Consider the following 12,521-nt stretch of genomic DNA (forward strand, 5'->3'; position numbering starts at 1 on the left):
TTAAACTGACATAAAAAAAACAACAAGAACTCCAGGTAAGCCATCCCTTGAGACAGTATCAAGAAAATAGAACAATTTCTCAAAATAAAACATTTTTGATGGTGTACAATTTTTTAAAAAAAATATAACTACTGGTATAGCCAACATATAGAAACTTCAAATAGCCAAATCTAGACATGAGTCACTGTGGTTAAGCATATGGAATTAAATAACATCAAATGCCTAATAGAAGTGCAAGTCCATGAAACTACCCTGAAGAAACATCTTGGTAATATAGCTGTTACCTTTAATCCTTTCCATGAGTCAATAGTAGAAAAAAAGTAAAGAACAATACCACCGAGGTAGAGTCTTCTGGAGCTCACTTAAACGTACATTTCCTCTCCTTCTGAGTACAAGGGAGGATTCCTCTTCTCCACCTTCTTAGCAATCTGAGAGCATATGACCAATTTCAGTAAATAGGATGTGACTAGAAGCAATGTGTGTCTCTTCAATGACCACTGCAAGACAGTGCCAACACCCAGCTGCCCTGCTGTGGTGACTACCAAGGAGGCCTTGTACTGAAGTGGCAAAGTCAGAGATCAAGGCAGTATCTCGGATCACTGATAATGGAGAACTGCCCCAGAGAGCTTCTCAATAGTATTAAGCCATTGGGGTTATTTCTTAAGTTAGCACAATCTATCTTATACTAATAGAGTCACCCTCCCCCCCCCCAAAAAAATGAAGGTTCCTTTCCTATCATATGTTCTATTGTATATACATGATAGCTGTGGGCTTTACAGAAGAGAAAGAAGGCAACAATCTGTTTAGGCACTCTTCTTCCTCATCCGCCCACCTGATAAAACATGATTGGTCAAAATGTGTGAAGGGACCAAAAGCACAGATTGGAGAGAGCAGACCTCAGGGTCAGTTGGCATTGACCCATGCAGGTGTCTAGTAGCCACCTACTATGAGAAAAACCACTTTGCAGGGGCTTCTAGGAATAAAGAAGTTAATGGGGGATATTCTCTGCCTCCTAGAAATGTAAAGTCTAACAAAGAATAAAACCATAAGAGTACAAAGATAGAGCACTTCTAACAACTGTGACCATGGGGAGGACATTTATCTCACTGAGTCTCAGCTTCATCATCTGTTGAATGGGGATTAAAAATAGTACCTTCCTCACTGTAGCACTGTGAGAGTAAAATATCTAGCACAATGCCTAACACAAAGCAATTACTCATTAAATACCCACTACTGTTGTTTTTTATTTACCTTTTAATTACCTGGAATATTATTATTAGCACAGAATTGTTTTTCCTTATATTCAAGGAGAGCAGTCCTTTCCTTCCTCCCAAGTGTTAAAATATACAATATTGTAGAAGGAGCACAGAATGTGCAGCAGATAGTCCAGATGTGAAAAAACTGAACACATACCCTAAGCCATGTGACTTCTGAAGACCTCAGTTTTATCATCAATAGTTTTATCATTAATAAAATTGAAGTAATAATATCTTCCTTTCAGAACTCTTGGAAAGAATCAAGGAAATCAAGTACATAACTCAGAAATACACATTTCTTCCTCACTCCTCCCCTTCCTTACGAAAGATAATCAGAACAAAGGATGTAAAGTCTATTTACCACGGTAAATAGATTATTCCTAAGTATCCCACAGGGCTCTCAAATTAGGAGAAACGTGTACAGCACAAGAAGCAAGCAGTTTGCAAAGTAGGTATACTGCAATTCCCCTTCCAAAGTCATATAACTCGCAACCCTCCATTTTCTGAAAGTTTAAAACTGTATTCATTGTTACTTACATTTTTAAACCATACATGAATTTTGCTTTTACCTTTGTAGTTATTTGGGTTGAGCTGTTATATTAAAAATTTGATTGAGAAATAAATTGTCTTTACAAACAAGGAGAAGTCAACCCCACCTCCTGTGGATTTCTGTTATCATATACAGGCATGAAGTGCTAAAACTTCAGGGGGACAGTGCGAGGAAGGACTTGTTATTTCACAATCAGCAAGTCTTGAGAAGACACTGACATGACATTGTATTACCCAGTTTACTGCTGATTCAGGGATGAAGAGATATTAAAAATGAGTTCTAGAAGAAATAGCACATCAGGATTCATCTTCCTGCCAGACAAGCTGAACCTATGCTTCAACAGCTCCTACTATAACAGCTCCTCCCTTCAGATGATGTAGAGCTGTTACTTTTTGTTTTTATTAATAATACAAATGGTGTGCCCACCATCTCTACCAGGTGGGATGTTTGATCCAAGCTTCTCTTGAGAAGAGGAAAAAAAAAAAAGAGCCAAGAGTATGATGTGATCAGGTAGGAGAAAACAGGACAGAAGTCTTACAGAGTTTGTGAGTTTAAAGCCCAGGACCTGGAAAAGTAATCATTTCAGTATCTTCATTTCTCCTTTTTGACCCAAAAGACCTGAATATTTGGTTCAAAGGCAAGACAAGACCCAGGCCATCAAGTTTAATTTCATGAAACTGTTTTCTCCTATTTTCCAAGCAGGAACTCTAGAATCAGAAGAGTCTGAATTCCAACTGTGAGTCCCTCCCCCCTACATACCTTACCTCCCCCACCCCACCCCACCCCACCCCCGCACTGACTCAATGCAAGTAATAACCTCCCTGAGTCCCAAATTCTGTGCCTGAAAAATGAGGAAAACACACTTATACAGTGGAGTGTTAGAAAAATTAATGAGATTGTGTATGTGAAGTACTTGGCAGAACCATTCTACATGACCACACAATTTGGACACTAACTCCACACTTTGAATGGCATGCCTTTAAGTTGTGCAGTATAAAACCTATACAGCCATACATGGCAGTCCTTTCCTTCATTCAACAGTTCCATTCATTCAAACATTCACAAACTATGTTCCAGGCACTATTCCCTCAACCTCCCTTAATAAGCCTTAATGAATTATTCATCCATAAATTTATTCTAAATCAGTTCTTGGATTGTCATGACACCTGTCATGATTTTATATTTTCTGTCTCACTATTGCTCACGTGTCAATTACTCAACACACCCACCATATTCCGTATTCTAGTATTTCTGTTCATCACTACATCCTGCTTCCCTAAGCACCCAGCACAGAGGATGGCACAAAGTCTATTCACAATGGATACCTCTGATGGTGAATGGCACCCATCTTTCCTAATGGCATCATTGAAGTGAACTTGGCATGTAAACTACCAGCAAACAAGGGTCTTTGTGTCTGTTTTTTTTTTAGATTTTATTTATTTATTCATGAGAGACACAGAGAGACAGAGACGTAGGCAGAGGGAGGAGCAGGCTCTATACAGGAAGCCCGATGTGGGCCTCGATCCAGGGACTCCGGGATCATGCCCTGAGCCAAAGGCAGAGGCTCAACTACTAAGCCACCCAGGCATCCCTTTGTATTTGTTTTCATTCTGAATTCCCAGCCCCTAGATCGGTGTCTGACACATAAGTATTTAACAAATGTTTACGGAATTAATGAAAAGCTTGAGCCCTTGGAAATGTTAAGTAGAAATAATTAGCAGTCTGAAAGACAACTTATCATCCTTATCAAATAAGGATTGAAAGAAAGTTCTTTTGAGATGAAAAGCGCCCACATTTAGTTCCAAGTGGGACATGGAGTATCAGGCATAACAGCCTAATAACTGAAGAGTTATCCAAGAAAATCAGCTCTGTCTTAGATTTGGTATCTATTTTTCTTAATGATTCAAAAACTGATATTGTGATAATAATAATGCTCATACTATTTATCAAGTACCTTCTATGCTTTGCAACTTCAAATACATTATAACCAACCTTTTACAACCATGCCGTAATATATGTACTATTATTCCTTCTTTTAAGGACAAGGAAACAGGCTCAGAGATGTTAAGTAACTCATCCAAGCCTTATGTGCAGGAAATGACTGAAATGGAATTTAGAACAGGCTCATCTGATCCTTCCATATGGAGAAATCAATATATGTGCACGCATGTGCACAGGAACATGAAGGTACAGGCATGTGTACACCTCAGGCTGTCACTACAGTTCAGGATATGCCCATTAATCCTTTCATGAAGAAGAGTTCACTGAACTAAATTTCTAAAGATTTTTCCTGGTAACTTTATTTAGCTCCAAAAAATTTATGTTCTTAAAAAGAAAAAAAAAACCTAATTTAAAAACCTATTATCAATCCCCACAATGACATTACCCAGGAGAAAGATGTCTCACTCTAGGCATAATTATGAAAATTCACAAGCAGCCCACTTTTCTGGCAAACTATGCCAATGACCTCCCTAACCTTTTGCAACCTGGGATTATTAAGCTGGGCTGCTGAGCAGTTCAGATACCTGCTCTGTGACCAATACCCCAGGCTGTTTATGGGCCTAAAACTCTCTTGAGGCTCTGCACTCAGAAAGCAGTGGGTCACTGCTGAGCTGCCTGTGTCCTCTTACCTAATAGAAAGCATAGCTCAACAGGATGCCTGCCTGGAGCCAGAGGTAAGGGCTGGCGCTGGGCCACATGGCTGCTCTGGGTCTTTCTCTGCGGCAGATGTCAAGGTCTGCAGGGTGTTTTATTAAAGGAACAAAATGCAATGGCTTCAAGATACCAGCCCTCTTTGCCATAAAGCCTTGGCCTGGGTGGAGTCAAGATGCCTAGGAACACCAGCTCAGCTGCTCCTGGGGGTGGGAGGAGTCTGTTTTATGAGCTTCTGGAGCTCAACACAGCCTGTCCCCTTCCCTCCATGCTTGTTAGACACCCAGCGTGGTTTTCAGAGGCCATGTTGATGCCATATGTTTGTGCCACTGAAGCATTTTACTGCCTGAGCAGAGGCACTTAGCACAAGGAAGAGCACATTGTTTTCATAGCTGGCTGGCTCCTAATACTTCCCCAGGAGACTCCAGGCTCAAAGAAAGGGTGTCTGGGGAGTTTGGGAAGATGCCAACAAGGTAAAGGGTTCCCAGTGACACAGTTCAGAATGTCAGCCAGGCAAAGAGAATGGCCCAAGTCAAAAGAATCTTGGTGCAACAGAATCTTGGTGCAAAAGAAAAAAATTAAGAGGACAATAAAGAAATTACGCATGCCGAGCTTTTATTTTATTGTATAGCAAATTAACGTTACTTTATATCAGTGATTCTCACTTGACCAGGGTCAATTTGGTCTCCTAGGGGACACTGAGCAAAGTCTAGAGATATTTTGGATTGTCACAATTGGGCAGAAATGAAGGTGCTACTGGCACCTAGTGGGTAGAGACAAGGGATGAGGCTACACATACTACAATGCACAGGACTGTCCCCAAGAACTGAATTCTTTGGCCACAAATATCAAGAACGCTGAGGTTGAGAAACACTGGGGTATATTATCACTGAACATATATGAAAGTTCCCTCTTCCTCTGCAACCTCATTGCACTAACAATTAAATTAGCCACATTCAGGGTTGCGTAGGGAGGCATCAGGGCATAGCATTTAAAAGCCGTATCATCTGAATGTAAGATCTAGATATAAATTCTAGGTGGAGATCTTTCTGGCTCTGCCACCTTGGACAGCTTATCTAACTTTGGTGAGCCTCAGTTTCCTTTTCTGCCAACCACAGGCAGAACCAGACACTCCTAACTGTATGAAGTTTACATTACATGAGATGATAAGAAAGTATTTAGTACTATGTCTACACACAGCTACAAATACCCAAGTGATGATTATTAAGGCTCAACAAAGTGAGGGCAAAACAGAACAAAATAGAGTTTTAAGAGAAATTTACCAAGTATCTTGGTAATGTGAGGAAATTGGGGTTTGAGTTTGAAAGATCTCAAAGATGCTCAGACCTGTCACCTCTTTCCTTAGAGGGTTCTTTGGCTCCAGTGAGTCCCACCACCATGTACTAACACCCCACAGGCCACCTTATTTGCCTTCCTTAACTATTACCGTCCCATTGCTCAGACCAGATAGCTGGTCATTCTTATGCCCAGGTCTCTACTGTCACAGGCCAAGCTTGACCCCAGTGATGATCTGGTCACAGAGAAAAGACTATCAATACCTGATACTCAAGCTCATGTTCCCCTTGTGCATGGAGACAGAGGGGCTCTGGTCATTCTCCTCTGTTCCAGTACTGAGCAGAATCAGGCCAGACTTAGCCACATCTGCCTTTGATCCAACACCCCTCTGACCTCTCCTAGCCAATATTTGCCTCAACACTGTTACCTTCAGTCTTCAGAGCCCTGTCCTCAGAGCAACCCTGGAGCTCTCCTCTCTTCAAGCCCCATTTCCTGGAACGCAGTTTTCCCTGCTGGCTTCAAAGGCACCCCAGGCAGGGGAGCACCAGAGAGCATGAAGATAACTGCTTAGCCAGCCACACAGACTGCCTCAAAAGGCTTTCATATCAAAGAGTTCAGAGATGCCTTGGAAACCAGCTAGCATAATTTCCCGTAGCTGGTAAAACTGAAGCACAGAAAGAAAAAAGGACCAAGAACTGCCACTAGCCCATAGGGTACCTTTGTGCAAATAAGAAATGGCACTGATCTGGATGGAGCCAATCCTGAGCCAGGGTGAATACAAAGCCTGACGAGTAGACGTGGCCTGGATCTCAGGCCAAGACAGGCCTCACAATGAGGTGCAGTGAAAAATCCTCTGCAAAAGCTCTGGGAAGAAGTTTGCTCAAAATCACAAAAATGAGTTGTCACAGAACTGAGATCAGACTGACCACTTCTAAAGCAGAATCAGTTATATACGGAAAATAAGTGGCTCCTGAACTCCCGACTGTCCTTCAAAACAAGATTTGTTGGGGATCCCTGCGTGGCTCAGCGGTTTAGCGCCTGCCTTCAGCCCAGGACCTGATCCTGGAGACCTGGGATGGAGCCCCACGTCGGGCTCCCTGCATGGAGCCTGCTTCTCCCTCTCCCTCTGCCTGTGTCTCTGCGTCTCTCTCTCCTCTGTGTCTTTCATGATTAAATAAATGAAATCTTTAAAAACAAAAAACAAAAAACAAAAACAAAAACAAAAAACAAGATTTGTTGATCAAAAAGTGTGGGTTTCACCATGTGTCTTCCTTGTGGTCCCTCTAATGACAGAAAGTAGAAAGGCAGACTACCTGCCATGGTGTAGGTTCCTTGAGGTACTTCATACATAGCTGGTGGCCCAGAAAAACTCAACATATTCAAAGGAGTAAGGGGGAGCCCAATTACCAGCTCTCAACAGCTGGGAGCCCAATTACCCAGTTCAGAGTCAACACTTAGTCAAGGTCAAAGCCCAAAGGATGGTTTTGTTTTGAAATTGTAACAGCCAGCATGGCATAGCTATGAAAACAGGAAATCATTTCAGAGAAGCCCATTAAATTTCCCACCACCAGAGTATTTCATATGATTTTTGTGATGAGAAAAATATGGCATATTACTAAGGGCAACTTCAATTGGAATTGAATGAGTTATTATATACTACAACTTAAGCAACATCAGTTTTCCTGCATGGGAACCAGTTGATATTGCCTCAGGACAAAACCTTCCCCTTTTCCTATGTCTAATCTATAGGTCATGGGTCAGCAGACTTTTGATATAAAGGGCCAGAAAGCACATTTCTTAGGTTTTGTAGTCCATATGGTCTCTGTCACAACTAATCAACTCTGCCAGCACAAAAGCAGCCACAGGTGATACACAAATTCATGATTGTGGCTGTGTTCCAATAAAGCTTTATTTACAAAAGCTGGTGGTTAGTTAGACTTGATTCATTGGCCACAGTCTGCTGTCCCCTGCTCTAGGTGGTGCAGAGCATGAGATGGGGAGAACCTTAGCCCCTGCTCATTGACAGGTTATGAAAGCCACCAAGATGGGATGCTCCTGAACAAACAGAAATGAGAACCCAAGATGGCAAGGGTGGGAAATCCTTCCTCGGATTCTACCCTTGATCATCATGGAGTTGGGAAAAAGATTAAACAGAGAAAACTGTTATCATGCAGTAAGAGAAGGAACTTACTTGGAGCATGGATGTTTCATTCTAAGATGTGCCCTCAAACGCTAGTTCCCTTGGCATCTGTCTGGGCATCACAAGATTAAAAAATCAGTATATGATTCTGAAAACCAGTCTGGTCTCTCTTCTACATTTTCCCAATATACCAAAGGGATACAAACACCAAAAAGAAGGCCTCAATTGCAGGAGCATATTTCAGAATTCATGTATGCTGTATTTCTTTAGCCAATTATATGGACTTATGCCTGTATCACAAATCTAAACAAGATTTCTCAGAGACCTAAGATCTGGAAGCCATTGACATGACTAGAGGTTTTACCTTTGTTAGGAAACAGGGAGCCTCTGCTCCATGCATGCCAGGCCATGAGGGGGAAGAGTAGCGTACACCCCCAGGCATAACAACTCATCCTTGCATAAATGGCAGAGCACAAGACCAATTCCTGGGAGCCTGCTTCTCTCTCTGCCTGTGTCTCTACCTCTCTCTGTGCGTCTCTCATGAATGAAAAATAAAATCTTAAAAAAAAAAAAAGACCAATTGTTTCTTCATGAGTAAAAGATTGTTTTCCAGATTATACCATAATCCTTCCAGAACAGGGACAGTATTTTGTACTTGTCAGTATCATTACACCTTTGCCCAGTGTCCTCACAGGTTAAAATAATAATTGTTAAGATCTAAAGAGCATTTATGCTATGTCAGGCATTATTCAGAGTGCTTTAAGTCCCTTCTCATTTAACAACCTCACAACAGCCTATGGCTTAGGTCCCACTATTTTCATTATTTGATACTGACAAATAATAGAACTGGGACACAAAGGGATTGAGTCATTTGCCCAAGATCATGCAGCTCCAAGTGATGAAGCCCAGATTTGAATCCTGGTATCCCAGCTCCAGAGCCAGTACTCTTAACTTCTATGCAATACTGCTTCTAATAATCCAATCAATATAGGTGATCAATAAATGCTTGGAGCCAATGACAGTAGCAACTCTGAGAGATGGGAAACAAAAATCAAAGTCTGAATTGGAGCTAAGCCAAATTGTGCATGATTGCCAGTAGACTCATTCTGAGCCACTGTCTCCTGAGGTGGGCAACACTGTACTGTCTCTCAAATGGGAACCAGGTTCTAAAAGTGGTAAATGCCATTAAAAGAGCTATAAGGGGCAGCCCGGGTGGCTCAGTGGTTTAGGGCCACCTTCAGCCCAGGGTGTGATCCTGGAGACCCAGGATCGAGTCCCACGTCGGGCTCCCTGCAGGGAGCCTGTTTCTCCCTCTGCCTGTGTCTCTGCCTCTCTCTCTGTCTCTGTCTCTCATGAATAAATAAATAAAATCTTTTTTAAAAAAGGGGCTATCTATAAGGAGACAGGTCTGCAGCTCTGTAAAGAAAGCCCTTTTTCAATAGCATCAGGCTAGAATGCCCTGGAAACATGCCAACAGCTAGAAATGATGCTCTTTCTAGGCACTCTCAGAACCTTCACTAAGGGAACAGGGCACAGAAAATGGCCCCAGGACAAATTCTCACTCTCATCTCCAAGATCCTGCTTCTGGGGGAATGCAGGGGTCAAGCATTCTGAATTTCCCAGTGACTGGGATGAGGACTAGGGGCAGCTGAGGAGGAAGAGGAAGCAGAGGCACTACCTAGCCGGGGTGAGAAATGATGGCTGTGTTCCTTAGACTACTTGTTTTTTCCTTCCTTAATATCCAGATTGTTTTGATTTTTCTTTTCTTTTTTTTTCTTTTTTTCTTAAAATGTTTTTGATTCAGAAGCTATTTTAATCTGTTTTTCTTGTCTAACATTGGCATTTGGGAGTAGAAAATGTAGTCTAATTACAGTTTTCATTACAACTCATGGTATATAGGGAGGGTCACACTTCTATGGTCTTTTAATATATTGTATTCTTGGCTTCTGTCTTTCACAAAACAGTTATTTAATAGTTTCGAGCAACTGGATAGCTTTTAGGTAGCTTAGTATTCTCTACCTCTAAAGTCATTGTGTCGTGTTATAAGAATGTAGTGTGCAATAAGTCTGATTGCTTCTTTTTTTATAAAGATATTTATTTATTTATTTATTTATTTATTTATTTATTTATTTATTTATTTATTTATTTACAAGAGACACAGAAAGAGAGGCAGAGGGAGAAGCAGGCTCCCTGCAGGGAGCCCGACATGGGACTCGATCCCAGGAGCCTGGGATTATGACCAGATGCTTAACCACTAAGCCACCCATGTGCCCATCTTTTACTTTTTTTAACAGAGAAAATTTTTCAAAAGACCCTGTCTTTGTGAAAAACCTTTATATCCTTGAAAAACATTTTATCCTCCATTTTTAAAATTTTTCTTCAAAATTCTGTTATATCATTCCTAATAAAATGTGGAAAAAACTATTTGATTTATTTTATTGACCAAATATTTATTTATCATCACTTTCTTTGTCTAATATATTTCGGTAATAAGTTACAAAGATTCTATTTTCAAACTATTTCTAAGAGTCAGAGAATCTTTTTTCAGATCCTGGTTCTTCTTTAATTTACTATAGATCTGGGATCCCTGGGTGGCGCAGCGGTTTGGCGCCTGCCTTTGGCCCAGGGCGCGATCCTGGAGACCCGGGATCGAATCCCACGTCGGGCTCCCGGTGCATGGAGCCTGCTTCTCCCTCTGCCTATGTCTCTGCCTCTCTCTCTCTCTCTCTCTGTGTGTGACTATCATAAATAAATAAAAAAATTTTAAAAAAATTGAAAAAGAAAAGCTTTAAAAAAAAATTTACTATAGATCTGGTCCAAATCACTTTGGCCCAAACCATTATATTTCTCTATACCTATGTTTCCCTCATTTATAAGATGGAATTGAATAAAACATTTCAAAATTGCCTTTTGACAAATGCCATTCTAGAATAGCTTATAATGAGGCTTCCATTTACCACCAGGGCCATCTTGCCTCTTTCTTTCTGCTACAAGAGAACTCTTTTAACCAGATTTCATCTGATGAAGAAAAGGAAGAAAGTCAAATAGACCCTAAGAATCACTACACTGTCCTTGAAGGAAAAGGAATTCTTTGTTCTAACTCATCAGACACACACATACACGACATACGAGATGCCTGAATGTGAATTTTTTAATAATTAGTTGTAATTTACTAAGAAGAAAATGTCTTTTTGAGCAGCCAACAAATATTTGACAAAAGGATTATTTCCTTTACTTAATGGCAAAAATCAAAAGGCCACAAGGCAAGGGGATTCCAGCCATCCTCTATCTCCTAAGGAATGCTGCTGAGGGTATAAGCTGTTAAATACATTGCATGGAACAATCACAGAAAAATGCCAGCCTCAGCAGGAACAAATTTAGAATCTTCAACCTCCACAGTTAGACTGTCACAACTGTGTATCAGTCAGATTTCATTCTAGTCACTGCCAGGAAAGACCCAGACATCAGGCTAAGATCAGGGCTCATCAGGCACCTGAAAATAAAATACTCCTTCACAGACTGGAGATATTGGAAAAAAATAGTATGAATTGCTTTCAGCTCATAAGATATACATTTACTATGGAAACGTCCAAGAACACAGGTTAAATGTATGTATCAAGGAGCAAGAAAAACAGGAGAGTTTCCTGACCTACAGGATTGAACAATGTAAAAGTCAAGACAATCTCTACGATTCTTTGAACTTTGAGCTGCTGCAATAAAAGAAAATAAAAATCTAACAACATGCCAAAAGTTGGTCACATCCTGGATTGGACTCTACCATCTTAGATCAGCCACACTCGGAATTCCAGCTGAGATCTTTGACTTCTGGCTCTCTGAGATCTCCAGCATGTCAGACATTAGCTCTAAGAGCGGTACTTTGGCTCACCCAAGAGCTGCCAAAAATTAAAGACTGGGATTTCAACCACGGCTGGGAAATAAGTTTCAAATGCTCTCTCCTCAATTTAGACTTCCATTCCAAATGGCTCTTCACATGCAGCATAAAGTGACCAATCTACGGATCAAGGCAGGGTCTGAGATAAACTGAATGAGTCCCCTGAGCCCACTGCCAGCTGAAGAGAAGTGGCACCTGGGGGGAAAAAAATGACAACTAGAGAGAAGGCAGTATGATCAGGAGAGGAGAAGCCTTGGGACACCTGGGTGGCTCAGCAGTTGGGCGCCTGCCTTCAGCACAGGTCATGGTCCCGGGATCCAGGATCAAGTCCCACATCGGGCTCCCAGCGAGGAGTCTGCTTCTCCCTCTCCCTATGTCTCTGCCTCTCTCTCTCTCTCTGTCTCTACAATCTCTCTCTCTGTCTGTGTCTCTCATGAATAAATAAATAAATTAAAAAAAAAAAAAAACGGAGAGGAGAGGAGAAGCCAAAGGAATTATAAGAGAGGAAAACTTTCCCTTGGAAAATGAAGGTGGGGTGGGGGGGAGGGAAGGAGATGCTGCTGAGCTTTTACTTATATCAGTCCCCCTTCCTGGACTGACATTTTCTCCTCTCCAAATATGAAAATCCTATTTGGAACCCTAGTTTACATAACTTCTCTATAAGACTTCCCCAAACCCACCCACCCCACAAAAAAATGTTCCATTCTCTGAACCCAAAATGTCTCTCATTCCACT

The 12,521-nt window shown here is 41.3% G+C and overlaps 1 protein-coding gene across 6 annotated transcripts in view; it reads right to left on the reverse strand.

Moving 5' to 3' along the window:
* The window catches only part of CPNE4 (copine 4), a 485,131-nt gene that overhangs the window by 416,322 nt on the left and 56,288 nt on the right, over positions 1-12,521 (reverse strand). The window contains exon 1 of one of the 6 annotated variants that reach the window (XM_072726859.1): positions 6,182-6,370. The exons of the other annotated variants lie outside the window; for them this stretch is intronic. The gene's annotated coding sequence lies outside the window, so the exon portion shown is untranslated. Of the gene's footprint in view, positions 1-6,181; positions 6,371-12,521 lie in introns of those variants that run through there. 6 annotated transcript variants of the gene reach the window in all.

The sequence above is a fragment of the Vulpes vulpes genome, chromosome 11 (assembly GCF_048418805.1).
Source record: "Vulpes vulpes isolate BD-2025 chromosome 11, VulVul3, whole genome shotgun sequence".
NCBI lineage: Eukaryota > Metazoa > Chordata > Mammalia > Carnivora > Canidae > Vulpes > Vulpes vulpes.